This window comes from Zootoca vivipara, chromosome 7, assembly GCF_963506605.1.
Source record: "Zootoca vivipara chromosome 7, rZooViv1.1, whole genome shotgun sequence".
Taxonomy (NCBI): domain Eukaryota; kingdom Metazoa; phylum Chordata; class Lepidosauria; order Squamata; family Lacertidae; genus Zootoca; species Zootoca vivipara.
The window spans coordinates 14,474,148-14,484,370 of NC_083282.1; positions in this window are offsets into that span (position 1 = coordinate 14,474,148).

Sequence of the window (10,223 nt, forward strand, 5' to 3'; positions counted from 1 at the left end):
ATCATGATCTTCTAACGTTAATTTCCACTCTGGAGCAACAGGCTTTCCATTCTAGGGCCATCTTGGGTACTCCAGCACAATGATTCTGCTAAAATGGCCACTAACGCTTGAACCACCTTAAGCAAGAGCTGACACAGAGATATCTCTCTCAAAAGGGTAGGTGTTAATAGTGCACTAGACCTTCCATATTAACACCTACCCTTTTGAGAGAAAAGAATCATTCAACTGGACCTCCTTGAGACTTGGCTTTATTGGAAGGCTTGGCTTTACTGTGGTGGCTGAGTGGTGGACATAAGGGTACAACAGCATTTAAGTGAAGGACTTCAATGCTCATGTGCTGGGATCTGTTGGGCTGGCTGTTAGTTGTTGTTGTTGTTTAATAATTCAAAAGCATCAATTCTTTGGCATCAGCCTTCTTTATGGTCCAGCTCTCACTTCCATACATCACTACTGTTAGTAGTTCTATAATGAACAGAGAGGCAGTTGACCTGACCCTAGAACAGGGTCTCCTCAGTAGTGGCACCCCAGTTTTGAAACACCCTTGCTCCTCAAATTAGACAGGAACTGACACAGGGCATGTATTGGTGTCAGTTTAAGACATTTCTCTTTTATTGGGCCTTTGAATAAAAGAGCTGCTCGTGTAACGGCAAGATGAAGAAATACAGTATATGCATTTTAGTTTTTAACTGAATGTTTCCAGATTTCTCCATGCTACTGCAGCACTCCTCTTGATGGATATATGAAGCAAGGCACTCTTGTCGGTGGAAAGCCTCTCCTGAGGACTGTTGCTGCTTTTATGCAAACCCTCTTAGATTCCCTTGAAGTCCCAAAGATGCTTTCCCCAGGAAGAAAATATCTAAAAAAAATGCACTGCATATGAAATAAAGAATGTGCAGAATCAAGCTGAAAAAATCCACTAGTATTATGAATGTATAAAGTTCTTATATTGAGTCGGACCTTTGCCCTGTGTATAGCCCAAGACTGACAGAAGCTCTCCAAGGACTCAAGGCAAGGTCTTTGCCACCCCAAAATCCTTTTTTTGCTGGAAATCATGTGTATTGAATCTGGTTCTTTCTGCACGCAAAGGCTGAGGTACTTCCATAATAATAATAAACGTCCTCATCATGTCTACAAATAGTTTTGCCTAAAAGTAACAGTACGTGGATCTGGGGATGCCATTATGTTGTCTGCAATACAAATTCATCCAGTTTGTAGTGCCCACCACAGTGATGAAAATAGCTTTATTACCCTGAAAGATCTTCTGCACCTCAGATTGTGATCTGAGCCAGTTGCCCCCCTCTGGCCCTGGTGGTTTGGACTTGGCAATGGTACAGGTAGCAGGATACCCAAGTCCATTGTATGCATCAAATAATATTCTGAGTCCATTTAACTAATGTGCAGAGTAGTGGATTAATATGTATTGTATTGTTTCCAGTTGGAAAGTGAGGGGGTACCCTTGTTTTGTTTTGTTTTGTTTTGTTTTTACCAGCTTCTTATTATACAGAACACCAGCTATTACAGATGAAGTGTGCATGCACACGAAAGCTCATACCAAAATAAAAACTTAGTTGGTCTTTAAGGTGCTACTGAAGGAAAAATTTTTATTTTGTTTCGACTCAGACCAACACGGTTACCTACCTGTAACTAGAGTCTTAACAGACTTTCTATTGTCCACCATACTACTCTTATGGAAAGGTTTGATAGTCATATTTGCCTCAAATATCGCTTTTGGCAATCACCACTCACCACCAAGGTGATGGTAAGTGGTCCTTATGCAACCACCTTCTCTTTGAGCTCAGATAGGCACCAGCACTGATGGCATCTTGGTTCCTATTAAAAATGTATTCCTGCTTGCAGTCCTCTGCAAGTGTTTAATTCTGCTAAGTTATCCTGATTTTCACTCTGCCCCTGACTATTAGCTGCATGTAACAAATATATTGATGCTTTTGAATTATGGTGCTGGAGGAGACTCTTGAGAGTCCCATGGACTGCAAGAAGATCAAACCTATCCATTCTGAAGGAAATCAGCCCTGAGTGCTCACTGGAAGGACAGATCCTGAAACTGAGGCTCCAATACTTTGGCCACCTCATGAGAAGAGAAGAATCCTTGGAAAAGACCCTGATGTTGGGAAAGATGGAGGGCACAAGGAGAAGGGGACGACAGAGGACGAGATGGTTGGACAGTGTTCTCAAAGCTACAAACATGAGTTTGACCAAACTCCGGGAGGCAGTGCAAGACAGGAGTGCCTGGCGTGCTCTGGTCCATGGGGTCACAAAGAGTCAGACACGACTAAATGACTAAATAACAACAACAAATATATAAACTTGGATAGTGTATGTTAAAAAAAGTTGTTGCCCATCTCAAGACAGATGCGGTAGGCAGCACAGAAATGTTTCATAAACATTTTTTTTCCCCAAAAAAGAAATTGGTTACAATGAAACACAATCAGGTATCTGACTACATATGCATTGAGTGTGGTGTGACTCAAGTTTGCACAAAACCAACCAACCCCAGAATCAAACAGAAAAGTTTTGCAACTCCCCCACCCCCCCGAACAGCAACCCCATTAGCTTGTGAGTGCTAAGGTAGGGAACTTTTTTCTGCACTTTTTTCTGCAGTTGGATTTGCCTGTTTTCTAAAGTTATGCAACAAGCTCCTTATTGCTGTCTTAATTGGAATGCTGTAAGCCCTCTAACCCAAGGGCTATTGGATTGCTTTCTCATGTTTTTTATATTTCCCATGCGGTAACACTCCAGAGTTCTGCACACATTGCTTTGTACACTGCAATTGGGTCAGGCAATCCCAGTAAATGAATAGCTGGGTAGACCTGCCACCTTTTGCTAGATTTCTGTGGCTGAAATGTTGCACTTTCAAATGTACACCACTATAATAGTTTTAGTTACAAATAAGCACAAAAAGAGGATATCCAGCAAATTTCTTTTTCTTCTCACTCCCCTGTAAGCACAAGCTCATCAATCCATTCAGGCTGGAGATAAATTGACTGCCAAATTATGGCTGTCAAATGGCAGCAACACCCCCAAATGCCACTTATATTAGTTTTAATGAATAGTTCCTAGCACCATCCCTGAGGCTATAGCTGATACTCTGAATCTGATATAGAAATGGCAACCTACATTCTGAGAGCATAATGTGTGGTCGCATCATTGCTGTATCAGAATAAGAGACACGAGAGGGGTTGAGGTGATGTCTTTCTTTTTAACTTTTGCATGCAATGGTGTTTACTTCTCTCTTCTTGGAAGAAAAGAGGACAGATTTATTTATTGCAGATCTGGTCGTCGTATATAGGACTATATAAAACTGCTTAAAGAGTCTGGCGAATTATCACCTGTGTCTCTAACAGGGGCACCAAGTACTGGGGTCAGGCCCCCTCCCCTAAAAATTATCAATGAAGGGCCAGGCTCTCTCAAAGTTCTGCAGTGGCCATTACACTTACTGACCCCAAGGTTAGCTTTAAAGTTGCTTCTTACGCAGCACACGATGTGCTGAAAAACACATTTTTTAATGAGTTAATGCTGGAGAATTTTACATTGCGGAAACTCTGTTTTGCTTCCCTCTGCTTAGGCGCCATTTCTCGGCAATCATTTCAATTAGTTGTGAGGGCACTTTGCTTGTGCCAGGGAAACCCAGGCGGATAGAGAGTGGCGCTGGCAAATTTCTATATGAAAGTGGTCTCGAGGGAAATAGCACAGCAGTTAAAAGAAATTATCGAAAGGAAGTAAATGTGTGGCAATTTATCGAATTAATCTGGAGTGCAAATTGTAGCGGAAAAGCTCGTTTTCAAAGCCAAGGAAGCCACACCAATAAATAAAGGGCTTGTTAAAAGGGAAAAGCTCACATTATGGGATGTAATAAGCAAACATAAAACCTAACACGTAAAAGAGGCCCTGTTTACTTTGATTCTCAATTGGGACCATCCACGTGAAGGTATCTGGTAGACCAGGAATGCCTGTGGCAGTTTAAATCCATTAATATCTCTCTTGCCTCCCATACTCCACATAGCTGTCTTCCCTATTCCCCAATTTCAACTAAGTCATTGCATGATGCAAGGGGAGAGCAAGGAAGTTCCATTGTGTGGTGATACCCTGATCCCTCCCAGAATAAATAAAGACACAGGACACATTGCATAAGGTTAATTGGCATAAAAGGCCACAACTTTATTGATTACGGATGTAGAGAGGCATTGGCTTAGGCATTGGATCTAACCATCTATATCCGACTCCAGCCCGCTCTGCTGGCAGTCTGTGAAGGGTTAACTACCATTGGGTGAGTCCTGTGATGCAGATCAAGTAGGAACTCACCCTGGGGTCACCGCTAGGGGGGCGTGTCTTAGGCCCTCACCTACCACGGCTTCAGACATGGCCACGCCCCTGGACTCCTTAAGGGAGTACCCTTCAGCATTTTGGGGGAGGTGATGGCAGCAACCTTCCCCCCCACACACCTGTAACCTTTCAGGAAAGAGAGGCTGGACCCCCGGCCGCGTGCGCGCTTATATCAGCAAGCCACGCCCCCCTGGGGAATCTGGATTGGACGCGCCAAGGGAGCGCCATGTCCGGGAGCCAGCCAATGGGCTGGGAGGATGGCAACCATCCCCCCAGCACATGCACGGGCTCATGGTGCCCACAATCTTCCCTCCTTCTACGGCGGAAGGGACTTTGCACGAGCAGAAATAATTCCACTCCCACAGTGACTTAGCTGGATTCAACCCTCTCTCTGTTGGCGAGAATATAAGAATGGGTTTTGTATTTTCCCATGAACCTGCAAACACAATGCATTCTAGGCCTCTGTGTGCACAATTAGGAAACACCTGTATTTACAGGTTCTATGTGCATGCAAGTGGGATGGGAAAATGAGCCAACCCAATCCTGCCCATCTCCACCTTTGCACTGAATGTAGAAGAAATGAACTTCCATGAGTTTTGCCATTGGTTTTACTGGTATATAAATGGCAAGAGCCAGTGTGGGGAGGTGGTTAGAGAGTCAGACTAGGACTGTTCAAACCCACCACTAAGCCATGAAGTTCATGGGGTATGACCTTGGGCTCTTCACTGCCGCTCAGCCTCACTTTTCGCACAGGGTTGTTGTGGGGATTCAGTGAGTAGGTGGAGAACCATGTATGCCGCCTCAAGCTCCTTGGTGAAAAAGCTGGGATATAAATGCAACAAACAAATAAATTCTCAATCCTGATTCATTTACCTAGGAGATAAAGGAATAGGGATGGGTGTTTGGGCTTTGTAGAGGATACACATTCCTTTTCTCTCCTTGCATTTATATTAATGAATCCCATCTTGACACTTTTCTGATTTTTTTATATATCTAATTAATCTGCAATCCTCCTTCCACTCTGTTCTTTGGGGTCCCAAAACTCTCTGTTGCAGGATACATAGGGGAGCAGAAATAAGGACAAAAATGGCTACTTTTCTCTTCCATTAGCAGATGCCGCCTCCACTGGGTCAATGAGTGCAATTGAGTTCCATCCATTCCATTTGTGTTCATATGAGAACATGTGAGCCCAAGTCTAGCACATTCTGCTAACTTATGCAGAACATTCACACTTAAGACCCTGCATGAAACAGCCTGAGTTGGTGTTGTTTTATCACTTTTATTAAATCACTTATCAGATGAGAAAATCACTTTTTTTATCACCATCAGATGGGAAAATTAAAATATTTCATGTGCACCCATTGTTAGTTGGAACTGGGCAGAGCGACACCGGACGTTGCTTCTACGCATGCTCTGCCCATTTCCAAAATGGCCGCAGCGCCAGAAATCACTTGCACAGACATGCGCAGAAGGAGCCTCCCCGTGCCGGTAAGAATCCAGGGGATTTACGTGGTTTTTTAAAAAATCCTGGCTGCCAGTGGGAAACGGCTGGAAAAACGGGGGTTTCCCGGGGAATACGGGAGACTTGGCAGCTATGTCATGACATACCACAGAGGCCTGAGGATCAAGAATATCCAATGCCCCTAGTCGCCCATCCCACGAAAGTATAATGTTTCAGAGATTTCCACCTGCTGTCACTATTAGGAGAGCTGATGACCGTAGCTTCCTTCCCCAATGGGTACAGTAGGGGCCTCCACGGTGGCGAAGCTACCAACCGCCACCATCATCAGTGCTGCCCCTATCCGTCAGTGGGGACCAGCAGAGAGTCACCAGTGGAAGAGTTTATCCTGCTTTCGTGATCAACCTTGGGGCGTTAGGACAGCATTCTTCCTTCCCTTTAAATGTGCTAATAAACTTGGTTTCAATGGACTGTTCATAACTTTAGAGAAGTGTGGAGATCTTCTTACATCCAAGTTTGTTGGTTAATAAAAAGCTTGTGCACTTTCCTTACACCCCCAAGGAGCTTAGAGAAACGAAGATATTTCCCCAGATAACAGCGGGAGAAATTTCAGAAAGAAGAAAGGCAAAGCTCAGGTTTGTGCACAAGCTGTTAAAAATATGAAAGTCCTGTGCAGCTTTTAAAGCTGCTGGGCTACGTATATCCTTGTTGGACTTTCACTGGGGATTTAATTTGGCCTGGTGAGTTAAAAGCATCAGCAAAGGAGGGGGGGGGGGTTGAATCTTTTCAGGCAGGTTCACAGGTGGAGCTTACAGAACTATCAATGACATCCAGAGAGCCAGCTAAACCTGGAGGCCATTGACGGGCCATGTCATTCTCCTAAGTAACTGTCACAAATTTGAGAAGGATCCCTCCATGGATTTTGCAGGTAGAACAAAACGGAAGGGGGTGAGGAGAGAGAGAATGCCCCCAGGCAAAATCTGGGAGGTTGTCAGAGAAGCTCCTGAGAAATTGAACAAATAAGCGTACGGTATATATATAGCCTTCAGGAAGCTGTGCCTGTAAGGATTCACCAACACAAGTTGAGTGTGATTGAAGAAATAAATGGGATTGTTCTCAAAAGTATTATATTTCCTCTTTCCTCACCTGTTCCTTTAATGGAGGAACTAAACAACTGTGAGGGGGGAGGCAGTAAAAGGAAGAGACTGGAGCTAGCTCAGTAATTGAATCGTGAAATGATCACCTCTCATTTTAACCCTTTGTAATTTCTTTTGAAAAATGCTTATTATTGTTGTTATTTTGTGTGTGTGTGTATGTGTGTGTGTGTGTGTTATTATATTATTATATGAGCGAGAGATTGCAGCCTTAAACTGCTTTAGGTTTGCCTGGATTGCGCCCTGGCTATTAGAGCCATTTGGTCTGAAAATAGTGTGCCAGACCTATGTGAAATCTAATTGCAGTTGAAGTACTTAAGAAATGGCTGAAATAATTATACCATGAATGAAGGTTGGTTCCCCAAGGGGAACACAGCCATTGTTAAGTACACATCTAAACCTAATACATTTCAGTATCTAGAAAAGTAAACAGGACATCACATCACATAAATAGGAAAGGTGGGCACTAATTGCAAGTGCTCAGCAGTGTGCAAGTGCCGTTTCCTTGAGGCAGACAAAATGATAAATCCTGGCTGTGAGATTCATTTCCTTTCTTCTGAAAAAGGGACTCTTGGCTTCAGCCTTTTAATTAAATCTATAATCCCACTACTACCACCACTCCAACCATGTTGTCAATCAATCTGGCTGGCAGAACCAAGGTTCTTGGATGTTCCACCCCATCCCCTTTGCCGACTACCTGCCAGAAAGTTGTCTATCATCTCTCCTTCTCTTAATCACACTTGTCACCATAGGGTTGCTTTTACTGGGACTTCTATGAAAGCCACATTTTAAGGCAAGGGATGCTGTGGGAACCCAACTACCATCATCTTGAGCCAAGGTGGCCAACGGTCAAGGTTGAGACTGAATGTTCTCTCCAACAACATTTGGAGAACCAGAGTTTCTTCACTCCTGCTTTAAGGAGTATGAACCTGTTGCATTAGAAAGTGGGCCATGCTTTCATAATCACCAAAGGAAATATACCACCCTAAAATACAGTGGTACTCCCAAAAGTCTGTAAGTAGAGTGCCACTACTGCACACGTGCGAAGCACAATAGAGCGCTTCTGCACATGTGCACGTGGCGAAACCCAGAAGTATACACTTCCGGGTTTGCCAGGTTCGCAACCCGAAAATCTGCAACATGAAGTGAACACAACCAGAGGTATGACTGTAGAAGTTTGGGTACTGGATGTGTGCATAGCCCTTGTCATGTTCAGTTTTCACACTCATGGAGTCAAATGTCTGCTACCTATGTGTCTTTTAAATATAACCTGCAAAATGATCCTTAGGTTAGATTCATAAATTGTGGCTATGTAGAGAACACATGGTGACCGTGCATGATTTTTCCATGTTACAAGGCTTTAGAGCTGTGAGTTGCCTTCGATGGGGAAGCACAAGTAGAAGAGGATGTGGAAGAAGCTGTTCCCAAGAGTTCACTGATCGTAGTTTGCTATCTTTCTGTTAACAGCAGGAGTAACAGTGCCTAAAGAGTTTTTGAAGTTGGTGCTTGGTGTGGTGCTTAGATTGCAGAAATATAAGTGACCTTCCTTTCTATTCCTTTTTCTTGCTTCACAGGTGTTCACAATTTTAGGCTAGAGACAAGGGAATGTGCCCATTTGGTTCAAAAAGATTCCATACAGCCATGTTGGGTGTGCGTGTGCACAATCCGACTCATAACCCATTATATGTGGTGAAAGGGGGTCATTTCTTATGGGGGATTCCATGCTCTTTTCCCCACCAACAACTCACTTCCTATGATTCCTACTGGGCCCTTCCTAAAACTGCAATGACTGATGGCTTGTAGGATAATTACTGCAGTTCTCAACCTCCGAAGTTGCGCTCCGTGCCGACTGTGCGCAGCGAGAGGCGGTGGGGGAAGAGCTTCTCCCGCCACCGCCTCCCGCCTGCCTCCCCCGACACGGAGCGCAACTTCGGAAACCTCCAAAGTTGTGCTCCGTGCCGGCTGTGCGCAGCGAGAGGCGGCAGCGGGGGAAGAGCTTCTCCCGCCGTCGCCTCCCGCCTGTCTTCCCTGGTGGTGCAAGGCAGTGCGGTGGCTCCGGGGGACGGAGCCGAATCGCAGCGGGCGCTGCTTGCCCCCGCCTGTCTTCCCAGAGCCAAGGGGAAGACAGGCAGGGGCAGCCACCGCACCACTGCATTTCGGCTCCGTCCCCCCTGGCAAAGGAAGACTAGCTGTCAGCTTCCCGCACTGACAGCTGATCTTCCTTGCCACTTTCTATGGCCGTGCTTCATAAGACGAAGCGGCGGTCATAGAAAATTTTGTCGTCTTACGAATGCCTCGCGCAACGCAAAACTCTTTCGTCTAGCGAGTTTTTCGTTGTGCAAGGCATTCGTAAAGCGAGGCACCACTGTAATTGCTTCTGTTTTCAAATGCTTTTTGGAAGTTGAACGGCTTCTGCTGAGTTTTTTTTCCCACTTCCCCCATTGAAATAGCAGACCTCGGTTTTCAAACATCACAGAAGTCAAATGGTCTTCCAGAATGGATTATGTTCGAAAACTGAGGAACCACTGTACATCTCTATTTTGTGCAAAAAAAGGAAAGAAAAGAAAAGGGGGGAGATTCTAGCCATTTTCAGATCTCCCATTATAGTGAATGAGGAACACAGAGTTTTGTATTATAGAGAATGGCTTAAAACCCAAAGCACAGACTGAAGTAGAGAGAGCACAAAAACGCTGATGAAAATTTTAAGGAAGGACAGAGACCAGGCAAACTCATTCCATTGTAAGGTTGGCCCTGAGCATTACAGCAAAACTGGCATGGAGGACTTTTTGGAGAAGTGGCGTCACTCAAGTTATATGGGAAATGGCTTGTTTTTGATGCTAGAAAGGAGCATCAAATAGTTCTCAATGTGCATGCTTCTGGGCTCTATCCAGGCCACAGCTTGGTTGTCATAGATATATCAGAAGAGACGGGAGATTTTTGGTCTAGCCATGTCTTGTTTCCTTAGCTTCAGTTACAAACAAACATCTTTGGGTTATTTTTTAAAAGGTTTTTGTTGTTGTAGTTTCTGAAATGTGTGAGCAAATCTGTTCTTGTTTGGAAAGGTCACACATGACTAATGACAGGATGGCAAGACAGATGATAGCAGTTTTCAAAATGTAATTAAGATGGGGAGTTTCTCAAGGTCTGTGGTATATTTTGCTGTCCTGTCCCCCCACCTGCCGCCCAGCAGAAGCTGATAAACGGAATTGGCCAGTAGCATATCATTCTAATATCATATTAAGAGCTATTTTATGTTGTGGTGTGAATTA